We start from the raw sequence: 27,372 nt of genomic DNA, 5'->3' as shown, positions 1-27,372 counted from the left end.
GCAGCAATAGTAGCTGTACTAATATTAGTAAGGTAACAGTAGTAGCGATAGTGGAATTCGTAATGATAGACCAATATTTACAATGGTTGATCACTTTGTTCGCTTAAATCAATGAGAAGCCTACATCATAGACCTATATTACAATTTTTGCTGCCAGCCCAACATTAACTGTAGTGTTTTATGTGGAGATAAGAGGAGTAAAATTAGTAGTACAGCATTTACAGAGGGTTTGGTTATCTTGTACTCATATTCCACACAGTTCAGTCATTGCTACAATTCCTAATTAAAGCGCACACACTTGCACTATTTTTTTGTATTTAATTATTTAACCCTGTACATATGCCTAATTTGGAGAGACCTTCTTGCAAATTGTGTAGGTAACTCTAATACAGAGATAGACCGACATCACCTTTCACTAAAGTAAAACGCTATTATGGAGCAAGAAGGAAATGTTTTTTTCTATAAAAAATGTTTCTTAATGTTTGTTCACTTATTGTTTTCTTTGAAGGTTAATAATTCTATAATCAATTTATCAGCCATTAGACAAATAAATAAACATATAGATCTAACGTCACAGAAATGTCTTCGCTTTCAAGTTCGTGACACAGGAATGCACTGATGTTATGAATAACTGTTATTTTGTTACACCTTGTGTGGCCAGTTCGAGTCCTACTGCCAGCTGTAGTGGGGGACAAAAGAAGGAAACATCTGTAATCGCAGTGCAGTCACGATTGCCAACATCAGAAGAGCGTTTCCGCCTTCTTGTATATAAGAGACATGGGGATTTCTACTTCTTTAAGTTGCTGTGCGATACTGTTGGCTATTCAGTTCCCATAGCAACCCATTATCAGACCGCATTCACAAAGTCTTATCGCAGTATTGTGGGATTTGCATGATTAAATGTTCTTGTTTTTGTCGAGTTGCGAGAGAACTTTATTCAAATGCAGGTCGTGGGTAGAATTTCTCTGAACAAAGGAGAAAGATATTGCCTTCCAGGAAATCACAGATTTGATTCTAAGCATTTCAGTCAATGTGTTCTCTCTACTAAATCGCATAACATGGAATGACTGTGAATGGGGAAAGAGAAATACTGTACTGTAAAGTCCTAGACACAAAAAATGACCTATCTCTTGTAGCGTAACTTTGTCTAAATACCCCTTCGGGCAGCGTCTGGTTCACACGACTGAAGAAAGGGTATTTATTTGGCATCTATTTTATCTTTGGATTATATTTTTGTTATGGATTAGTTATAACACTTGATCTGTAAATACTGTACACAGAAAAGCAACAAGCAAACAAAACAAACGAAAAACAGCGACGTCGTGCATAAGAAATTCGTTCACGCGCAAACCTAAACCACACGAAATCAAGCTTAATACGTTGACTCAAAGACCCGATCTTCCTCTCGCTCAGTAAAATTGTAATACATTTTATTCTCAAAAAGAACTATCACAATATTAATCGTAACACAATTTTACCAACATTTACCCTACATAAATTTAATTAACGGTTTAAAAAATCTCCGTTTGTCGTACTACATGCATTATCCAGAGCCAACTAGAAATACTTCCTTTCCACTTTAATTTTTTAAGTAGTAACCGGTAAAGTTACGAGAAATCAAATTTCCCTTAAAAGCAAGTGTGTGTGTGTGTGTGTGTGTGTGTGTGCGTGTGTGTGTGTGTGTGTTAACATTTTTCATTGTTTTATCCACCTCTCGCATTACGCGAACTGCATCTTTCCAGCAGGCAATAACCTTTACAGGGTTGCCAGAGTGTATCAAGACTTAACATTCCTTTGCAGAATGAAAAGTTACATTTGTTGGGATCAAATTTCTGGGCATTTAAAGGACAAAACTAAAATTCTTTCAATCATTTATCATCACAATACACTACTCTCTTAAATTGGCTGAGGATATCGGAAATTAATTCAATAGTTTTCCCAAATATGTTGTGAAATGTTTCATATATAATAATTTTTTTTTTCGAAAAGGAAGTAAAAAGGAGCAAAATTGTATTAAAAGTTTTTGTTTGAAATATTACCAAAGAACAGCTCCTTAAAATTAATGACATTACTTACGGTTCGTTCTGTATATTACACGTATATATTTTCGAAGAGATAAAATTCGTCACAATTGCTAGCAAAAAAAAAAAAAACAGTCTTAATTTTATCATGGGTTAAAAATGTATAATGACATGATTTCGAAACATATATATTAAAACTCTAACATTTAAATTTAAATTTAAAATAAAAGAACTATGTACAATACGTTATTTAAATTACTACCATATACCATTATATTTTAATTAACCTTATGATTTGATATTTAATTTTAATTCATTTTATTCTCAGTATACTCTTTTATTATCAAGTTAACCTAGAACACTTTCATTCAGGCTTCTTACTAATATTAAATTCGTAATAAATACAATACTCGAGATGTTTTCATTTTAAGTATAATATTACCTTCCTCCAGACGTTTGAGATGGGCAGGGCATGTAGCACGTATGGGCGAATCCAGAAATGCATATAGAGTGTTAGTTGGGAGACTGGAGGGAAAAAGACCTTTAGGGAGGCCGAGACGTAGATGGGAGGATAATATTAAAATGGATTTGAGGGAGGTGGGGTGTGATGATAGAGACTGAATTAATCTTGCACAGGATAGGGACCGCTGGCGGGCTTATGTGAGGGCGGCAATGAACCTTCGGGTTCCTTAAAAGCCATTTGTAAGTAAGTAAGTAAGTATTACCTTCCTCTCTTGGAAATAATATATTAAGCTACTGTATGCTCAATTCTCCACCCCCACCCCGCGAACATAACACGAGTTTTACTCGTAAGGGGGTCAGATTTATATTTAATAGATCACATTATTATCTATAAATTGTTTCTTTAATATTAATCTTATTATTTTCAAGACAAGTTTTCCTTCAACCCATTTCGCTGGCATTATCAGCTTCATCTTATTCACACGCTAGATAACCATAGCAGTTGATAAAGCGTGATAAAATAATCAAATTGAAAAAAAAAGACAAGTTTATTTCTGTGACTTACACTTTATAATTGCTGTATTTATGTCGCTTCTTTTCTTTATAGATATCGTAATTCATTACATACATTTAGACCTACAAATGCATATTCTAATAATAAATTATTATTATTATTATTATTATTATTATTATTATTATAAAATACTTTTGTAAAGAGTATTGGTGTAAATGACTGTTTGTAGACATAGGAAAAATTTATTTTTCTAGATCTGACAAACGATAATACATTGTATTCTATCCAAAATAACATTTACGTTTGCCCTTCAAGCGAAGGTTTATTTTTTCTTCTTTCTGGCCTTTTATTACGTATTACAACAGGTCCATTCGACTGACACAGTTTGTGTAGGCCTATGAGGGCAGAGAACTATCTTGCCAGTTGCTTTGTAAACACTGTTCTATTTTGTGTGCGCACAACTTAAGAGATAATATGTCTCAACTTCGAACTCTATTTATAAGTTATCATTGTGATGACCTACGAAACATGGTCAAAAGAAACCCGTTTGCACCATCTATTGTCTGCTGTCTTTGAAGTATACTATCGCGTGTTTGCGGCGTGAAATCGCCTTGTGTAGAGCATTCAATTCGTAACAGGAGAAGGCTCTAGAGCAGACGTCTCCAAAAGCCTACTCGCGAGTGAGCCCCTGAACGGAACCGAAGCCAGTACGTATTGAGCGCGCTCCGCCTCACCCATCTCACCTGTACTGTACTCAATGTTTATGCGCAAACGAAGAGCAGTGGCGGACTACCATTTTCATTGTGTTGGTCGGAGTGTTCCACCGTTTCGCAATGTCTTCTAATCATGGACGTAGTACATTCAAGGATGAATAGGAAGAGAAATTTTATTGTGTTAGTGGGGAGAATGTGAAATGCTTAATTTGTTCGAAAATTCTTAAACGTGTGTTAAAGTTCAACATGCGACGACAATACTAGACTCTTCACGAAGAATATCATACAAATACAGGCATGCTGGACATGTGAAAATAGTTTATTTTCGGGCTGTCTGTATAACTGTTGGTTATACATAATAATCAGTATATTACAATACGTTTACACTCAGTTCCGCATCACAAACATATAGTTTTTCGTTTAATTTTAGGTGAAATGCGTAGGCCTACAAATATTTTGATAAATATAAAACAAGAAAATACAAACACAAATCACACACGTGTCCTCTTACACAAAAAAGCTTCTTGCTAACTATGTTCTAGCTTGGAATATTGAAAATTAATGAAGCCCTTTACAGATGCATCATTTGTAAAATCGTGCATACAGGACGTTACTAAAATACTGTGTCCAGAAGAAATTCAAAGTTTAAGAAAATTAAATTGTTTCCAATTACGGTTCAGAGAAGGAATTTCACGAATGTAAATGTAATTGAATCTGAAATCGAAACCACAATTAACCAGTTTGTAGCTTACTCACTTGCACTGGACGAAAGCACAGATAGAAATGACAAAGCTCACGTAGCCATTTTCATCCGAGTAGTTAATGAACATTTTTCTGTGTCTGAATGTCTTCTAGATGTAATTACAAAATACAACTGGACAAAATCTTTTCCAGGCACTGAAAGGCACCATAGAACAGAAGAGTTGAATTTGAAGGCTTGTGTCAATAGCAACAGACGGGGCTCCAGCTTCATAATATGTCAAAATAATATACAAACGTATGATATTTCTTATTCTTTTAATGTTATTATTTGTAAACTTAAGCAGACCGTTGCCGCGATCCCCCACTGATCGCTCCCATCTGTTGAGGTACGAGTCTCTTACCCTTCTCTAGCCTTACAGCACACTGTGTTCGGCGGGCAGCATCGAGAGCACGAATAACGATACGCTTTTTGGAGACCTCTGCTCTAGAGCACTCAACTTACAGCTCCGATTTGTCCACAGATTTCGCACAGATGACGAAGTGATACCGCAATGCTAAAATGCTTCAGGAGCAGTCAAGGATTTTTTTTTTCGTTGACTCCTCCTCACAATGGGACGCTGTACGAATGGCTATTATACACTTCTTTTAAGGGAACTTACTGCATTCAAGCTCCAGCTTACGGTATCCGACGCTTCCCTATAGAATGGAATGCCTGTGTGAATGTGTATGGATACTTTTTCTAAGGAAATCTATTACATTCATATATCCTTAACCATTGGCATATACAGATGCATCTAAATTCAATACTCAAACTTCTAGGGATGATATCAGAGTCATTTTTTTTTTTTTGTTAAATGATCATGGGTCGGAAACTAATTATTGAATGACAAAACCAGAAACTCTATACTGTACTGTAAGGAATAAAGAATAGAGTTGTAATGTTACTTATGACACTCATTCCCCAAAACCAATTCAATTTGTACTCATTTACAAAAACTATTCAAACGTACGGCCTCCTGCGCCAATACAAACTCTGCAATGCAGTGTCATTGCCTGTCATACACGTTCAAAAATTCCAAGCATGTGCTGTAGAGCAGGCATGTCAGAAATCAGACACTGAAAGTGCAGTTTATGTTCGCGGAACGCCGGTCTGTGCAGATTGCGTCATTCACGTGTTGCTCTTACCAGTTCTTAGCGGGAGGGATGTACAAGAATCTATTCTGCACTTCTAGTGTTCAATTAAATTGACATTTGGACATTATAAACACATTTAGCAGAAGGAAAAAATACAATTTTATTATTGTCAGTGTCTATATTTGACAATAATTGTAACACAAGAAACAATAGACTTACTCAGTTACAATTCACAAGGCAGTCGTTTGTAAAGAATAATTTCTTTACATGATTTGTACACAGTATTTGAAGAAAATATAAATATTGCAGTAATTTCGAAACAACAAAAAACGAACACAGTATTTCATTTTACGTAGTAGGTACTGATTATTTCAAAGTAATACTCTTTCATTGTTCCTCAAGCATTATTGGGTCCATTGGTGCACAAATGTTAAAGAAAATATTTTACTCCCAATTATATGCCATAGGACATTGTGAAGCTTTTACACTGGAATCATTTCCTTGCTGTATATTAATATAAATTCACATTATTATTATTATTATTATTATTATTATTATTATTATTATTATTAAATTGGATAAATTAAGCTTGAATTTAAATTTATATATAGTTTATTTGGAAAACGTTGAGACCAAGTATCAGCAAGTTGGGAGCGTTACTGAATTGAGTTAAAAGAGTACTTCACAAGCTGTGAAGCGAGGACATTTTCTTTATGTCAGGTTTAAAGATTTATTAACGTAAGTATATTAAGATAATATAGTAACGTGGAATGGAAAATTCGCCATTATGTATTATTTTTCCAGAAAATTTTTCCGCCTTACAAATAGTTGCTTTCTTCCTTCCCTTACAACCTCAAGACCCTCACATGTATTCTTCACTCAATATTCTCATCACTTATCAACTTATCAAATGAAAGTTGTAAGTCTTCTAACCATTGATGGCTGTGTTAGTATAGACTCCAAAACATCATTGTCATGTTTGTCTTGCCGTGAGAGTACTAATTAAGAAATAACAGTTGGCGAATATCATATTTTGAGAACTTTACTAATCTGATTTAAATTCTCACATCACTATTAGGTCCACATGATATGATGAAAGCCTTTCATTTTAAAATAATTACTGTTGGCCGAGGAAAACATCATAACAGTTATGTTATATGATTCGTGATTTCTCTTCTTCGTTATATCTGAGGACTCCTCACCTTATTTTTCATAACGCATTCACAATCACAGCTCAATGAGCACACCCGTACTGATCTGTGTTACTGAAACCAAAGCTGTTCTGCTACTGCAGGTAATGTACAGCCCTGTCGCGTTCCCCTCCAAGCCGATTCACTCCCTCCAGGTAGGGGAATAGGAACTGCACATCGCACAGAGACAAGTGCACAATGTGCGCGACTGCACAATGTGCAGGGTTTTGACATGCCTGCTGTAGAACGTCAGAAGCACCCGAGCGACGAGCTCTTCCTCTGATTCAATTGGAGTCTCGTACACCAGGCTCTTCACGTGTCCTACACACAACAGTCAAGTGTGCTGAGGTCGGGAGAACGAGCAGTCCATCTAATGGGTTTTCTCACGAAATTTCGGCCAGTATATGGGACCAGTGTCCATTCAGCATCGTGATGCACTTGGGGGGCTACGATAGGTAGTAAATCCGGTTACGAAAATCTTCCTCCATGAGGACTCGAACCGGCGCGCATTCTATAACGCGAGTCCTAGCCAGGATGCCTTAGACCACGACGCCACGGCGCGGGACCACAAACATATAGCTACATTTTGCATTTTATACTCAAGTTCGCATTTTACAGCAGACTTAAAAATCTACACTAATACAATAAATAAATATTATTTAACACGCTTTTAAACATAGAATTACTTATTTTTACATAATTTGGGCACATTTCACATTCATCATGGCTGCAAAAATTATCTTTAAATTATCATTTGTATGGTTACTTGGATAAAAAAATTTCAAAACCATATTCTGTGGTTAATACACTATATTTAAAGAGTAAATAGATTTACATGCAAATTATCAATTTATTTGAAACAGAGATGTTGAAACAATGAGACTCAGAGAGCAATAGGAAACACCTTCCTAAATATCTCTCTAAACAGGAGGGAAGCAGTCTTAACGCATAGGGAACCCATAATAATGAATTCGAAACCCACTTAGGGCGTTGTCTCTATAGTGCGTGTTGTAATGCATTAAGGATCAGTGGGCTTATCGTGTCTATTACGTATCACAGCAGTACAGATGTTTCTTCGTCTACTAGCAGGACGATGAGGTCCGAAGAAATGCGTATGAGCTATGAAGAGTTAATATTTTCACAACTGCTATGAGAATTCATGTCGGCTTCAAGGGAAATCGAGGTTCGGGACCCGAATATAAAATGCTGATAAAATTCGATTGGCTTTATGCAGGACACAGGGCATTGCATAAAAACATTCCATTTTGTAATATTTACTTCTCATGACTGACTCCAACGATTACGTTGCCATAGTAACTGCGCCAGCACTTTCACAAAAAGTGGGCGTGCCTGGGCGCCAATAAATCAAAGCGTGTATCTGATATAGTCCCTTGTTGCACTGAGGGGCAGTGACCCCGCGCTCTGAGGGGTGGGAGTGGCTGTGAAAGGATCGAGTGACTCAGAACCACAACCCACGCGAATGATTGATCATCCAAGCGGTATCGACGACCTGTGCTCGAACCGAGGACTTCGGGCAGAGGGAACTAACATCTGCGAATAGACACAAACTACTCCACTTGCCAGCCTCTAAAATAAGAGCCGGAAACACATTGTGCAGAAGCTCTCACATCCGCTGCAAGAGTGCGGGCTAAAAGTAGCCGGCAATGTCCTGATGCTGCCAGCATCAAAGATAGAAACACCTTATGACGGTAGGCAGTTCTTTAAACTGCTCATTATAATACAGAGGCTATTATGTGACGAAAACGGATTAGGTCCAGAATGAAGCCAACTTAACCTATTTTAGTAGGTTATTTTACAACGCTGTATCAACGTCTCAGGTTATTTAGCGTCTGAATGAGATGAAAGTGATAATGCCAGTGAAATGAGTCCGAGGTCCAGCACCGAAGTTACCCAGCATTTGCTCATATTTGGTTGAGGGAAAACACCGGAAAAAACCTCAACCAGGTAACTGGTCCCGACCGGGATTGAAACCCGGGCCACCTGGTTTCGCGGCCAGACGCGCTAACCGTTACTCCACAGATGTGGACTAACTGATGTTTAGTCTGCCGTTAAATCTAAGACGATCTCCGGGGACCGCAACAAGCTCTCTTTGGAAGAAGTCAGATATTCTATAAAATTCCCAAGTTTTTAGACTATAATTAGGTCTAAAATTTTGTGAGAATGTAGCATGTAACTTTTCGCATGAAAATCCACATATTATGTTATGTTTATTGTTGCAATAGGCTACCTCTAATGTAAAGAGAACTTTCTAGCGTACAAGTATTTCAACAGCATCGTTGAACGAATATGTTCCAAATTTTTTTTAATATTTTACTAATGAAATTTTCGTTTGTTTATAGATCCATATGAAATTCTAACAAAATTGAAATAAATCTTTCCATAAAAGTGTTTACAAACATAACAAATATACATATATAATGCACTTCATTTTATTAATGTCGGTGAACTTCTCAGACTCCTAGTAGCAATTCTGCGGATCTGTTCCCCCTCTGGTCTCCAATGCAATATACGTTTAGGTATACGTTCCACTCCATTCCCTGAACAATCCGTGCAATGTAATTTGTTGGGCTTTAATATATTCTACAATGGTATCATGCACTTTCATTTTACCCCTGATGACTGAATATTCATTTTCTCTGTTCTTGAAATTCTTGTCTATCGTCGTAAAAAAAATCAATTTCGTTTGTCAAAAGTTATTGATTAGTTTTGGTTTTTAGAGGCTAAATGTCTACTCCAAATGTTAAGAGACTTAACAATTGTGTTATATATCCAAAGTGTTTCGTAAATACGTATATTTAAATATTTTGTGGGCTTAATTCAGAATTTTCAGAATAAGTTGTATGGACTATCTGAGTTTTTAGGCTTTCACGGTGACTGTGATCAGAATGCCAGAAAGCCTAATTCTGATTATATAAACTATTTTAGTGTTATTTTACCTTTACATTACACCCGCAAAGCATTTACATGTACTTATGAAACACCCTGTATATATGATATGAATATTTTGTTTACTTAATATTTTTTTCTATAGTATTTAATTTAAACGAGTAATTGCACATTTTTCTTCATTATTTGTGTTTTAATTTCTTTCTCATTATTTTCATTTTTAATAATTTCAAATCCTGTAATATGTTACATAATTTAAAAAATGTTATTTCTAATAGTAAATTTTGTTCTAGTTCACCAATTCATAAACGCATTCTTTTTTCTAAAATTTAATAATAATTCCTACTTGTTATATTTATCCATTTATTCTAAATCCTCATATTCCTGGCCCAACATCATTTTATCATCAGCGAAATGTAAGGTATAAAGCATCTTGTTATTAGAAATAGGCATTCTCATGCCAGAACATATTTTTCTTAAATTTTTCAATACGTCTTGTGTAAGTTGCACATATTTTAATGAGTTTTGAGGCCGACAAAAGCTTCGACGTAAAACTTACCTGAAAACTACAAGATAATTTAATTTCAATTTTAATTTTCCCTAAATAATTTTCATACAAACCGTATAGCTTGAATTAATACTTAGATTTAATCAACCTGGTTTATTATTATTATTATTATTATTATTATTATTATTATTATTATTATTATTATTATTATTGTTGTTGTTGTTATTATACCTACAAAGGAGACAGCATATTTTATAAATGTATGCTAGGGCTATAGTTTTACACAAAGGGATACATTGACTGTAACCATAAAGACAAATAGAAAAGAAAAATAAAGTAGCCTACACAATGTAAACAAAACACAAGCAATCCGTAATTTAGACATTGCGATAGCAAAGTAAACACCAGGAATCAATTTGAGATATACAGAAAAGCCGTTACAACACGCATACATAATACTTCTTAAAAGGCGTCCTCTATAACACAAATATGCGGCTTCCACCTGGTTTACTTTGTCTACAAGATTTTTGGTGGGTTACGTTTTCTTCTTCTTCTTCCGATGAGAGGGAGTTGGCCTACTGCGTCAATCCCCAACCAGGACGACGAAATACAACCTGATTTATAAGTTCAATAACATCACTTTCATCACCACTATCCGCAGCATTCTACAAACAATTACGACATACGTTTAACTGTTCCGAGTTCAGATTTCGTTTTCGTTTCCTTGGACATCCAATTGATTTATCCCTTCGGTTTTTGTTTATTTTTAGTGGGTTATTTTGCGACGCTTTATCAACATCACACGTTATTTAGCTTCTGAATGAGATGAAGGTGATAATGCCGGTGAAATGAGTCCGGAGTCCAGCACCGAAAGTTACCCAGCATTTTCTCAAATTGGGTTGAGGGAAAACCCCGGTAACTTGTTCCAACCGGATTCGAAGCCGGGCCACCTGGTTTCGCGGCCAGACGTGCTAACCGTCACTCCACACGTGTGGACTTGTGTTTTATTATTTCTCTCGGTGACTTATTTGTTGCTCTATACTCACATTCCAGTCATTTTTAGATTTTACAACTTCATTTATTATTGATTGTAGTGATACTTTCTTTCTGTAGCCTTTTCTTTATTAAGTAAGCCTACTCAATTCTGCTATCTTTTACAGACCTCAAAAAGCGCATCTTCAGAGGCGATCTGACAAGGAAGGGGTCCCAAGTGTTGTCGCACGATTCCGATTTCTTCCGATTTCTATGTAGTGTGTTTGATAGACTGTATCAAAATATACATACTACGAGATTTATAGCTGCTATGGACGATAAGCAAGATAATATGGAAACGATGTATAATGACAAGAAAGGAATCTGCGTACATTTTGATGAGGCCATTGATTCAATTATTTATTCGTATAAAAACACAGAAAATGAATACAGTAATGTTTACGTGATTTTAAGCGTATTCTCAAAATTTTGCAAGACTGTCTTATTTTTATTAGTCTTTTTTTTTTTTTTTTTTTTTTTTTTGCTGTTAAAGAATTGAATTTTAACACAGGTGACCTGTCAATGGGACAATAAAGGACTTTTGTGCGAGATCGTGCGTATTTGCTTGTTTTCCGCACAGAACCAATACGCGGTAAGTGTGAAATACCACATTCAGTATTCCCAACGTAACACACATAACAATTTCCCTCTTCTTACCGCTTAAGCGCGACATTCATTTTACTGCTTTAGGCTTTTAACATATTATTTTTAGAGACATTTAACATAGTAATAATTATAAATTGGAAACTTACCACTCCAATTTCACCTAAATTGCAATGATAATTATTGTTTTTAAATATTTGCAAAAATTAAGTAAAGTCTACTACTCCACGAAACTTATTGCATTCCTGATACACAAGTAACATTAAGGAAGCCGTGAAAAAATCACAAAGATTCCAGATGCCGATGTTATTACTGCAATATGTTATATAAATAATATTGTTAAAATATTAAAATGAAAAATAAATCATTACATAACCTTACCGTTTAAGTTCGCATTTATAGACTGGGGGGGGGGGGAAGACAGACGTATATCACGTCCTGCTGGAGTATAGTAAACACAGAAAACATTTTATAGCAACAATGTTGAAGAAAGATATTTTGGTTTTCCGAAGTTGCCGTCATTAAACAGAAACCAATATGGAGATTTCATTGCAACTAATTAGAAATTCGTCTTTCAGGTATGTAATAAACGATATTCGCACAAAATAATGTACGATACACGAGCGGTATGTTTGTTTTCATGTTCTCGGAAATTAAAAAAGCTCAACTACGTTTCGCTTTTTCAATCTTTCCCTCGAACATGAAAACGTCAACATACTGCTCTTGTAACGTATATTACTATTTTCTGGACGTGACTCATCTCGTACCGCTGGATCATCGCCAAACTCACTATCAATTTCATCATCCGTGATTTCTTCATAAATCACAAGTGTATTACTCTCTTCAATAACAACCTCTTCTTAATCAATTGTTTTTAATCTGTTCAAAAACTATAAGTTCTCCCTAGTTGGCGTTTCCTAAATAAATAAATAAAAAAAAAACTCCACTAGTAACTTAACTATCAAGGCTTGTTTCATTCTGTATGATGCATACTCGCACTCGTGTCTAAATTACAACTAGCAGAACCAGTTCCGTGCCTCGTCGCCTGTACTCCCTCCCACTTTTCCATATTTTCCTCCGCCTCTCCAGCGTATAAGAAATTACAAGTATGAACACTTCACGTCGGTGTCTTTGATGTAACAGGACTGATTTCAATGACTTTCAAACCAGTTTGAGCATGAGATTCTGCTTTTTCCCTAAAGTTGGCGCTGACGTTACACCAGTTAGCAGTCGACACAACGGAATATAACAGATATACAATTAATATATCTAGGAATATTATGTACTCAAATTAATTGGGCCGATGAAATGAATCCGTCATTATCTATAATGTCTAGACTCTAGAGTTCCTTTATAATGAGAGTTGAGACGTTGACCCCAACAACATTTAAAATATGTAATGATTTGATAGCGCTGAAAATGGAAAAACGAAACTCCTATGAGAAGTAAAACCATATGCTTATATATTTTGGCCTATACAAATATCACACGAATTTGATATATAATTTTATAATGTATTCCATTACTTTATAATATAATTTATTATATACAAAACATAACAAATTTATCGCTGAGAAATAAGGAGAAGCTGTCAACTTAAATTTATTTGAACCAAAGCATTACAGGATTATGCTATAAGGTAGCCGATGTTTGGATCCTGTGTCTCAACTCTTATATTCAAATTATCTTAGCGTGTGCTCAACTACACTAACCTCTAGCGCTTTAAAGTGGAACTAAACGCCGGCGCACAGAGAAACAAAACAGGAAAATTTGCTCAGTGTCCATTCTATATAGCTAATCCCTACTCGCTGGCCTCTCCCTTAGACACATATATTCCAGAGCATCTCAGATCGCGCCATACCTCTTTCCTTATGTTCTAAAACACAAATGAATTTGTCCCATTCGAATATCAGCGACAATCACCTGAACCCTTCCTTGTGAGATCCATTACTCAAAACTTGGACAGCAGTTCTCGCTGCAACTTCTCGTCCCTAAGGACCCGGATTAGCTAATTTCACCGGACATGAGATTGTAAGAAGTGGGGCTGAGGTATACTGCAAAACGTCTCTTGGGAGTTGCGGTCTGTACGTAGAGGTGATACGAAACACATTTTATTCAATTACAGTTATCGATTTATTAGTAGAAGGTAGAAAACGGTATATTAATTACATTTCTATCAATTCAGCGCTCACGTCTTACTGTCGTAAAATAAAGAGAATGTGATATATATATATTGTCCTGTCTTTAGTTTTCTATTATTTGTATTCCACATGCCTTAATTTTTTTATCTCTCTGTTTACGAATTAATCCTCTTAACATAAAATGTTGTGTCTTTCTACGTAATCTATTAGAGAAATAAATAAAGGCGCAGTATCAACTACACTATTATTTAGCATCAGCGGTATTGATGATAATGAGATGGTGTTTGGCGAGATGAGGTTTCGCTGTATAATTACTTGACATGCACCTTCGAGTAGGAAAAAGTTTCAGAGAAAATCCATCTAGGTAATCAACTCAAGTGAGACTCGAACTCACGCCCGAGTATAGCCATGTTGCGTCTCAAGTAATGGACGTATAAACATTTTTTTTTCATGCCCTGTATCTGTGTCCTCGGAGAGAGAGAGAGAGAGAGAGAGAGAGAGAGTGGGTGTGTGTGTGGAGAGAGTTTTAGTGTGCTAACAAATACCATTATTATTATTATTATTATTATTATTATTATTATTATTATTATTATTATTATTATTTCCCCCCATCGGCCGGGGCTCCCTCCGAGGTTGGGGCCCTAGGCAGAAGTTCGCCGCCGCATGTGAACTGCATAGCTACCAGTTTTTGGACGATCGTCATTTCAATTAATTAAAATATTAAAATTTATTTCAATACTTAATTTCTTTCTAAATAAAAATTACTACTATAAGAAACATTTATCCTCTGATTGAGGTTCTGGCTAATGTGTACATCTATTATCAGACACTACATCTCACTTGATGATATGTGTCAGAGGAAGGACCTATGCATCTGAAGTCTGACTAGTGCAATATGTAGCTAATCGGCGATGTATGCAATGGAGGGGGAAAGGAACTGGCCACCCTACTCCATTATCTCCTGGCCCAGTTGCCTCATAAGTGGTGCCTTCTTGGTATCACTTGTGAAGTTCAGACCTGTCTTCGGACAACTGTCTAAACAACAAGAAACACTTGCATGTCGCTGCTAGGGCACTATCTAGCTTCTCTTGTTTCTATGTAAATAGTTGATGCAATATTTATTCAGGCAGTTAAATTTCGATTCCTTGAAATATATATGAATGAATAGTTTTGTGATAATTTGTTGATGGTAGAAGTATTAGACATAGCAGAGGATGCAATACGGTTCCAGTAACATTCAATAACTGCATAAATAATTGATTGTACTACGTCGTTTTTTATACAGAATGTATTAAAAGGTCAGGTCAATCCTTAAGAAGGTGATTCAGGACCTTATTTGCAACAAAAAATCCTAACACTCTTTTTCAATATTCATCCCAGTTTCCGAGTTACACGAATATCACGTACCGTATCTATCCCCATTTGATGGACCTGTCTGCTTGAGAGAAGGTAGGCTAATAATTGTTAGTTGTCTAGAGCAGATGCTCAAAATGTCCCCCTCTCGCACGAACATACACTTCGGCATTCCGTCTGACCTCTCACTGCACATTATCCAATCCGTGCTGGTGCAGGCCTATCTCTATTACAGCCGTGTTAATCTTTGAAACGAGCTCTTCTCTGCTTTCTATCTCCGCTTGGTACACTTTCGCCTTCATGCAGCCCGAGGTCTGGGGACCGGGCTGGCCAGCCAATAGGAGCACCCCTTCCAATCAATCTACCTGGAAAATGGTGATCTAACCATTGACGTACTGGAAGTCTGAAATGTGCTGGAGCACCGTCTAGTTGATACCACAGTTGCCTGGCCAGCCCGGTCCCCAGAACCAAAAACCATTGGATTTCTTTCTCTGGGGCTTCATGAAAGAGACAGTGTACCAAACGGAAATAGTAAGCAGGGAAGAGCTGGTTGCAAAGATTAACACGGCTGCAATGGAGATGCACCAGCACGGATTGGATAATGTGCAGTGAGATGTCAGATGGCGTGCTGAAGTGTATGTTCGTGCGAGAGGGGGACATTTTGAGCATCTGCTTTAGATAACTGAAAATAATTAACCTACCTTCCCTCAAGCAGACAGGTCCATCAGGTGTGAAATAAATGGGGATAGATACGGTACGTTATATTCGTGTAACTCGGAAACGGGGATGAATATTTAAAAAAAAGTGTTAGGAATTTTTGTTGCAAATAAGGTCCTGAATCACCTCCTTAAGGATTGATCTGGCCTTTTGACACATCCTGTATAGGCCTATATAAAGCTTCCCTTTTTATAATTTTATATACAATTAGTGCAGTAAGTAATCATTAGAGTACTGTTCTTTTCTTTTGTTTGAGTAGCAACCAGGCAACGCAACGTGTGGTATTATCAACTTACGAAGCATGTAAAAAAATCGGTAAATACGAGAAAATGGTGCAATCGTCTAAAAACTACGTTACTTGAGATAAAATATTTACTGTCATTGTCAGGTCTCAGTAGTCAGGCCGATATTATTAGGTGTACCGAAGAAGAAAAGTTATTTCCTGAGGTGAGGACACAGCGATGAAAGAAGTGCAGCATGTATACTGGTTATTTCTGTATAGGTACACACGGAAAAAGACAAAACTAGAATTACGTAAATTTGCTAGAGGCCACGTGTAGATATAAATACCAGTTTAGCTAAACCATTTGCATAACAAACGGAACTAAAACCTGTGGGAATTTTGGTCAGACCTTTACACGAAAAAGTAAGCGGTACACAGATTAGTGAAACAATGAGTTACGAGCAAATATTGTGTAAGATGTAGGTATTTAAGTAAAAGTTAACTAACCTAATATAAGGCTGACATTGTTATTTACGTGCATTCAAGAGGCGAGAAATTAATTAAATTTCACTAGGTTCACATTTTCAATAATCTGAAGATAAAACAACCGAAGTAAGTACTTTAATAGTTGGACGTTCTATTTGCTCCATACATCTCCTTTTCCTCTCTTTTTCTGTCCATTTTTTATTATTATAATTGCAACAATAATATAATGATAAAAATTTGATAACAATGATAATAACAAAAGTATTATAATAACAATAATGTGATTATGATATAATTAAAATCATATGATAAGGACCATAATGATGAAAATATGATGGTAATAATACACTGGTGATGATAATACGATGACAATGTGGTGACAAAAACGATTATAAAGATGGTAATATGACAATGATGACAATAACGATAATGATGACAATATGGATAGTGATGACAATGGTACAAACAATATGATAATAGTGGAAATGGTAATAATAATGTGAGTGACAATATGATATGATTGAAATCATATGATAATGACCGTAATGATGGCAATAATATAATGGTGGCGATAATAAAATGACAGTAATATAATGAGAACTGTGATAACAGCAATGAAAATAATACGATTATGATGCCAATAATGATATTGGCAATATGACAATATAATAATGATGACAATGGTTATAGGAATATGATAATGGCGACAATGGTAGTAACAATATGATAATGGTGACTACGGCAATAATAATATGGTTATGACAATATGATTATGACAAAAATATAACAATAATATGGTAATGATGAAGTTATAGTCGCGACGTTGTTATTCCCGGCGTGACTCCTCCTCTTTGCTTACGTCTTAGGAAGTGAAGGCTCTATAAAGTCTAGGTAGGTAGTATCGTTCGCCATTTTTGTTCTTTCGTTGCCGAGCTACTATACGAGGAATCTACTTGCCACACCGTTAAACATTATCATGTCGTAGCTCCTATGATAATAAATCAAACGCACTGTAATTGAGCAAATAATTGAGCGGCAAATAACGTCTTCGTGTGCTTTCTGCGAACGCCAACGAAAGCGATTATATTAAGTATTTATCGAGCTTTAAGAAATAAATAACGTCTTCACCAGCGAATCACAATACGCACACGTTTAAATGTAGCCGACCTGCAACGCGATTGGCTGCCGGAAATTAGAGCGACGGGACTATAATAGGCCTAATGATATAATGACAATATGATAATAACGATGATAATTATGACAATAATAATAATAAATCAAACTGTGGTAATGGCAATACTATGACAATGAAAATGATAACAATATCATGACAATGACAATCATGAAAATGTGATAATGACATTAGCGTAACGACAGAGATAATGATTATAGTAATGACAATGTCATGATTATAGTAGTGACAATATCTTGATTATAGTAGTGACAATATCATGATTATATTAATGAAAATAGACACAGTCATGACAATATGTTAATAAAAATGATAATATAAATTATTGTATATGATAATGATGATGACAATATTATGTTAGAGATGATGATGATGATGATGATGATGATGATGATGATGATGATGATGACGACTATAACATGATGCTTTTTATATAAACAACGGCAATGACAATGGTGATAATAATTACAAATGAATTATTCAATGGCCGATTTAAGGATGATCAGAGCTGTTTCTTTTTGTCATTAAAGATAAATGCGAGATCTTATTTACGGACGGATGACAGGAGTATCATCGAGTTTCAGATGACTTATAGTAGGTATTTATCGATTGTCATATTTCAACGTGATTTTTCGAAAATTTTGGGTGTTACACTTGCTATTTAAGTCAGGAAATGGGCATTTTAATTTACTTTTTGTACAAGATAAACGCTACTGCCTCTTAACACGGTTCATTGTTTCTTCATATTAGCTCTACTTCAAGTAAGTAGAAATTTTGACACGGTCAACACCTATCTTCTTTATGAAAGAAGAGAAAAATTATAGTAACACTTGCAAACTATTTTAATGTCAATTTTGGAGATGATTTTTCTGAAGTTGGCTAATAGGCCTACATAATTTATTACAAAGTGATATTGAAAATTGAACGACCATGTGAAGTAAATGTTTATTCATTTCGAGCGAGGATTAACCCAGTTTTTGGTCATGACTCATGAGCAATAACCATTTCAGCTCTAATGATGATGTAGCAGTAATGGAATTAAGTTAGAAAGGAGGAGGTCAAAGTAGTTGACAAAATCCTACTTCGTCACCAGTTCGACAACCACAACATTTCTTGGGATCCGTAAGAATCTAACTCCGGTTCTTTCTATGATTCTTCATCGATGCTTATAATCAAGCGTCCTAAATTGCAGAAGTATGGAATGGAATCACCAAGGTTTCAGTGGAAACATAACGGCGTGCAGCTTGTACTTGTACTTGGTAAAGTCGTCAAACAAATGTGTTTACAAGCCGAGGACACTCAAGAGTTATCGAGTGCTCAGATAAGGTACCCGTGCTGATTCGCATTTCTCATAGCACGCATCTCGCTGATTGCAGATCCATTACTCAAAACTTGGACAGCAAGTTCTCGCTGCAACTGCTCGTCCCTGAGGATGCGGATTAGTTAATTCCGCCGGACATGAGATTGCAAGAAGTGGGGTTGAGGTACTGCAAAACTAACTCCTGGGGGTTGCGGTCTGTTTCGTAGGGGTGACACGAAACCAACTTTGTTCAATTGCAGTTTCCAAGATGTGGATTTATTGGTAGGTCGACAAAGGTGGTAATATAACATTTCCATCGATTTTAAACTTTATGATATTGAAGTTAGGATAGAATTAAATTAAATATCTGAACATTTTAGAAAATAAACGTTTGGTTCTGATTCGAGAGCAATACTATAAATGGTTATATTCTGTAAATTCCATAACATTAACGCACCATCATTAAAAAAAAAACAAAGGACGCAGAAGATTCATCAACGTCAAGAATTCCTCTTGACACTTCATTCCGTCTGCAAAGGAAGTGTTTGAAACTGATCCTTCCAACATTTATTTAATCTTCCTCTTGATTTTATGTCTGTAGGTTTAGATTGATACACTTGCTTGAGATGTACCCAAGGTTCTACTTAAATCATGTGCTTCTGCCATCTCAATAATCATCTATTTTATTTAAATAATTTAATTATTTAGTTCTAATATCCTGATTTTTGGCATGATCGATTTTCCGAGTCGACCTGGTTGGCAAGTTGGTATAGCGCTGGCCTCCTATGCCCAAGGTTGCGGGTTCGATCCCGGGCCAGGTCGATGGCATTTAAGTGTGCTTAAATGCGACAGGCTCATGTCAGTAGATTTACTGGCATGTAAAAGAACTCCTGCGGGACAAAAATTCCGGCACATCCGGCGACGCTGATATAACCTCTGCAGTTGCGAGCGTCGTTAAATAAAAAAAAAACAAACATCGATTTTCCGATAACCTTGCAGGATGGGAATTTCTGTAATTTCTATTCGATTTTGTTCCTAGTTTGTTCACTCCTAATATTTTGCTTCATACAATAGTTTGGTGTTGTACAGCCAATACTTTATAAAATTTAAGAAGTTCTACGTCAATTCTTACTTTGACATGTAGAATATACACAGTATTTGGAAATGATTCAGTTTCAGATGTGCAGTAAAGTATTTAAAATAAAAAATGGGTTCTTGTTATATATCTAGTTAAAAATAATTTTATTTCCTATTGACGTTTTTATCTTAATGCTATGAATACTGTTTTTGTCGTATTAAAACAAATTTAAAACACTGCTATTTAAGTAGTATCAGGGTTCAATTCCATGCAATAATATATAATGCTACCTGAAAAAAAGATAAATATATCCGGTACGGTACACCATTACATTTCAAAGAACGTTTAAAACAATACGAAGAAAATTGAAAATAGTAAACGTTGAGAAGTACGGAATTAAAATTTTATGTATGTATGTATTTATTTATACATTGAAAGTGAGCAAACACCCGATGACAGTGGTAACTTAATTACACATAATAATTACAATTAATAATAGTTAAAATAAACTAATTAATAAATGAACCTAATTTTCCATTACAAAAAAACACACACACACACACACACACACACACACACACACACACACACACACACACACACACACACACACACACACACACACACACACACACACACACACACACACACACACACACACACACACACACACACACACACACACACACACACACACACACACACACACACACACACACACACACACACACACACACACACACACACACACACACACACACACACACACACACACACACACACACACACACACACACACACACACACACACACACACACACACACACACACACACACACACACACACACACACACACACACACACACACACACACACACACACACACACACACACACACACACACACACACACACACACACACACACACACACACACACACACACACACACACACACACACACACACACACACACACACACACACACACACACACACACACACACACACACACACACACACACACACACACACACACACACACACACACACACACACACACACACACACACACACACACACACACACACACACACACACACACACACACACACACACACACACACACACACACACACACACACACACACACACACACACACACACACACACACACACACACACACACACACACACACACACACACACACACACACACACACACACACACACACACACACACACACACACACACACACACACACACACACACACACACACACACACACACACACACACACACACACACACACACACACACACACACACACACACACACACACACACACACACACACACACACACACACACACACACACACACACACACACACACACACACACACACACACACACACACACACACACACACACACACACACACACACACACACACACACACACACACACACACACACACACACACACACACACACACACACACACACACACACACACACACACACACACACACACACACACACACACACACACACACACACACACACACACACACACACACACACACACACACACACACACACACACACACACACACACACACACACACACACACACACACACACACACACACACACACACACACACACACACACACACACACACACACACACACACACACACACACACACACACACACACACACACACACACACACACACACACACACACACACACACACACACACACACACACACACACACACACACACACACACACACACACACACACACACACACACACACACACACACACACACACACACACACACACACACACACACACACACACACACACACACACACACACACACACACACACACACACACACACACACACACACACACACACACACACACACACACACACACACACACACACACACACACACACACACACACACACACACACACACACACACACACACACACACACACACACACACACACACACACACACACACACACACACACACACACACACACACACACACACACACACACACACACACACACACACACACACACACACACACACACACACACACACACACACACACACACACACACACACACACACACACACACACACACACACACACACACACACACACACACACACACACACACACACACACACACACACACACACACACACACACACACACACACACACACACACACACACACACACACACACACACACACACACACACACACACACACACACACACACACACACACACACACACACACACACACACACACACACACACACACACCCCCCCCTTGTGGTGAAATTGTCAGAAAATTAAGTACTTCTCTTGCAAAAAAGGCAATACGCATTTTGACTGATTCTGATTTTGATGCTCACTGCAGACCTTTGTTTATTTCTGAAAGAATTTTAACTGTTGCATATTTTCCATTGTTTGATTAAAATTAAATCAAATTTAAACAGTTATTACCCACATAGCGAGATTCATCATTGTGGTACAAGACATAATTACCACGTTGTGACCCCATTGCCAAGTCTAAACAATGGTTTACATCAATTGCATTGCCTCTGTTTAATAAACTTGCTTATAGTGCACATATTATTAATTTAATAGATTTAGGTGTGTTATTCGTGACTGGCTAATCAAAAACCATTTTATGATATAAATGAATTTATGGTATCTAGTGTTGATACAGTATTTTAGTTTATTTGTTTATCTTGTTTTTCTTTTGACTTTGTCTATGTATCTGTGATACCACGATTGTTTTTATCAATAAATATATGTATGACATAATTATTTTCATCAGTTCCTAACTTCAAGAGAATTTTTTCTTCCAAATACTCACACGTCAACTTGACGTTTTAGTGCTCTCTAGATTTGCAATTGGGACTATTTTTTTTTTTTTAGAATTTCTCTTTCTACTCTTACGATATGTAGTTTTTTTCAGTTTTTAATTATGTCCATTTATCTAAAGTTGCTTCTATCTTAGGTTGTATGTCGGCCACCGAACAAGTACTGCATGTCATATGACTGGATTACTTTTTATCTGTCGATTTAACATCAAAACTTATTTGTAGCTGTCACCATAGCCACAGATATCAAGGCAGTGAGTGAGATGAGAGTGAAGTGAAAGTAGTGAAAGAGTATCCGTGCCAAAATAGTATATATATATATATATATATATATAATTTGAACTGGTAATGGAAATTACGGGAAAACGGCTGAACGGATTTTAATAAATGACCCCTCATTTTGAAGCTTAGAACCCAAAGTTTTTCGGAAAAGTAGTAGTTTTCAGTGAAATGTCAATTTTCCTACATAATTTTCCTATTTTCCAAAATCCATCTGTTGTCAGTTTTGAGAACTAATTTTATTGAATCACGGCCGACTTGATTGAATTTCAGAACAAAACACACACTACAATAAACAATAGGCTATTACACGAAGGCCATGACCTGCAGGATTGCCGACATATTTAGAGCTCAATTCAATTTGTTATTAAAATCTGATTCTGCAGTGTACACGTATAATTTTCTGAGTACAGCTGTGTATTGGATATTCAAATCTACGAAACTTGAGGTCGTTTGATGACATTATTACCATTAGAAATTAAATATTATTGTAGTTAATATCATGAGGCATCTATTTTTCATTAATTGTACATAATACTGATGCTATATTCATGACATGAAAGGAAACGTTTTGTGGTTATGTAAGTAAATGTAGAGAATATCTTAATTTAGATCTTCATTTCTATAATTTACTGAGTGGTTGCTATATATAACTACAAAACTTAATTAAGATAATAATATTGTTATTGAAAATCAAATATTTTTATATTTATTAGCCCAGTGGGCTTGGGTCTTTTTCATATACTTAATGGCGGTGTAGTGTAGATATTGATATGTGTCATTGTCTTCAATATTGGCTCGACAGAGCGCAAAAATTACAGTTCCTAAGGAAAGATCAAAAGGTATTACTTACTGATAAAATAAGAGGCCTAGAAAATTTTGTAGTCTCCAGATCATTTCAGCAAGATCTCTTAGTAGGATGAAATGATTTTACGCTCTACATTTCAAGTTCTACATGCAGCAGCTATACGAAAATGCTATTGTTCGAAAGCTTAGCAAACCTGACTTTTTTTTTTTAACTTTCGCCTACAATCCACAATGACCTGAAATAGCTACTGCTATCATCCTGACATTGATACTTGCGTTTTCGCGTTAAAACTCAAAAACTGAAGTTGGATAGGTTCAAGAGAAAGTATTTGGCCTAAAAAAATCCATTCAGAGGGAGCATGTTTCATTATTATGGAAGCAAATAACTATTAAAAAGACAAGTATTCTTCATTGAAAATAAATCTGAAAAATTTTTATTTGAACGTCTAACGAACTTAGTTTGCAGCAGCATTTGCTGCACAAGCCACTAGTATATATTTATTTATTGATAAAAACAATCGTGGTATCACAGATAGATAAACAAAGTCAAAAGAAAAACAAGATAAACAAACTAAAATACTATATCAACACTAGTTTCCATAAATTCATGTATATCATAAAATGGTTTTTGATTAGCCAGTTACGAATAACAATATATGCACTATAAGCAAGTTTATTAAACATAGCCAATGCAATTGATATAAACCATTGTTTAGACTTGACTAATCTAACCCTAGGGGTCACAAGATGGTAATTATGTCTTGTACCATAATGATGAATCTCGCTATGTGGATAATAACTGTTTAAATTTGACTTAATTTTAATCAAACAATGGAAAATATACAACAGTTAAAATTATTTCAGAAATAAACAAAGGTCTGCAGTGAGCATCAAAATCAGAATCAGTCAAAATGCGTATTGCCTTTTTTTGCAAGAGAAGAACTTGATCAGTTTTCTGACAATTTCATCACAAGATATATGTGTGTAAGTATACATGCATGGAAGGCTTCTTCATAGCCCAAATAATTTTTATCTTACACATATATTTCGGCAGAAGATTACAGAAAAACACTAACCAGCAAACATTCTCATGGAGGCACATAAAAGAATTAATTGTTTTTTTCTTTCACCATGTTAACAATGTAAAAACAAATGCTTATACAAATTTTGGATACTCGAAAGCAATTACGAGGGCCGCCCTGAAAATAATTTCCCCTGGAGCCATATACAATTTCATGCAAAGATTTATTGGAATTTGTACAATAAGTGTGCTATTTTTCAACATATTCCCCACAGAAATAAAATTGAGACATATGTCATGCCGTGGGATCAACAGAGAGGTGCAAACTGTTTCACACGCTGGTTCCAATCCCAGGTGGCAGACTTCTAAGACACAGGAATACCAAAGTGAACACATAGTATGTCAAATGTCTGAATTCCGGTGGGGAATATGTTGAAAAAAAGCTCAAATATATTTGCTGTATCTGTTCCAATAATTCTTTTTCATGAAATTGTTTTCGTTCTGTAAACGGCCCAAGGAAAACTTACTTTCTGGACGCCCTCGTAATTGCGCTCGAGTGACAAAAAATTGTATAAGCACTTGTTTTGACGTTATTAAAATTGTGGAAGGAAAAAAAAACTGCTTTATCTGCCCCCAAGAGAATGTTAGCTTCTAAGAGTGGGCTGATGTGGTAGAAGCGAACGCTACTGTAATAATAATGATGATGATAATAATAATAATAATAATAATAATAATAATAATAATAATAATAATAATAATAATAATAATAATAATAATAATAATAATAATAATAATAGTAAAATTATATCTCTTTTTTTTTATTTCTTTAGCCACAAATGTTGATATTATCGTAGATCATATATGTAACAGATTGCTTATCTCTATATTAAAATCGGCAGCACTTTGAACAGAACAACCGCCACCCGTCCACCGTCGTAGTACAGTCGCTAATGCAATTCAAATGGGAGTTATGACATGACTTCTTATGTAACAACTAGATGACAGCATAGTAAACCTGACAAAAGTTGTTACCGTCAAAGCCTTTAAGGCTGAGCAATCTGGGTATATATGGTCTAGGATATCACTAATCTTGTTTTAAACAAACGTTTATGGATGAAGTCAAATATACTAGATTATATGAAACAGATTACTTTACTCATCAGTAAACAGAAAAAAATATAAGAATAATCATGCAAAATCTATGAACTGTCAAGATTATAAAACACTACACACTTAAGATTAACGGAACTCGTTTGCCATATAGTCAGACATGTAGAAAGGCTCATACTTTACACAAAATAGGACAACACATTGAAAGAGAGTAAAGAGACACATTCAGATCTATTAGGAGAGAGGTAAATCTAAATTACTCTGTTTAAAATCTAACATGAGTGGCTAATTAAAAATGCTATGGTTTAAGTAACAATGTAAGAAATAATAATAATAATAATAATAATAATAATAATAATAATAATAAATCATAGTCATCATCATCATCATCATTATTATTATTATTATTATTATTATTATTATTATTATTATTATTATTATTATTATTTCTGTTTGGATATTTTTTTATATATCAAAAGCTCCCAACTATTACGTATGGTTGAAAAATCATTAATTGAAGAATGTGATCCCAAAACTCGGTCAGTCTAGTTGGTCATTTTTATGATTTGAAATATTATTATATTTTAAACTTTTTCCAAATCAACGCCAATCCTCGTCTAAAAGTTGTGCTACTGTGCATGTCACTTGAAAGGTGGATAATAAAAACTACCCCAGTCCTTTCATAAAAATGGACTTAACGCGTTTTGAGATCGCAGTCTTCAATTAACCTTGTTTGAAAGATAAGATTAAAATGAAGCAAGGAACATTAAGTCTCATTCCCTGGTCAGAAATATAATCCAAAACGCATAGGGCCGTATTCATAGACATTTTCAGCGCGGGTTTCCGGTGGATGATCAGCGTTTTTCGTATTCATAAACCAGTGTTAGCGATAGGATATGATTTGAATTCTGTACAAGTAACCAGTGGATAGCCGGGGCTAGCTTAGTACGCTCG

General features: G+C 35.9%; 1 protein-coding gene across 1 annotated transcript in view; it reads right to left on the bottom strand.

Moving 5' to 3' along the window:
* The window catches only part of LOC138705937 (pleckstrin homology domain-containing family G member 5-like), a 705,365-nt gene that overhangs the window by 640,486 nt on the left and 37,507 nt on the right, over positions 1 to 27,372 (bottom strand). The window lies entirely within an intron of this gene.

This window comes from Periplaneta americana, chromosome 9 (genome assembly GCF_040183065.1).
Source record: "Periplaneta americana isolate PAMFEO1 chromosome 9, P.americana_PAMFEO1_priV1, whole genome shotgun sequence".
NCBI classification, from domain to species: domain Eukaryota; kingdom Metazoa; phylum Arthropoda; class Insecta; order Blattodea; family Blattidae; genus Periplaneta; species Periplaneta americana.
The sequence above is the reverse complement of the archived record's forward strand: the minus strand, read 5'-3'. Positions and strand labels throughout refer to the sequence as shown.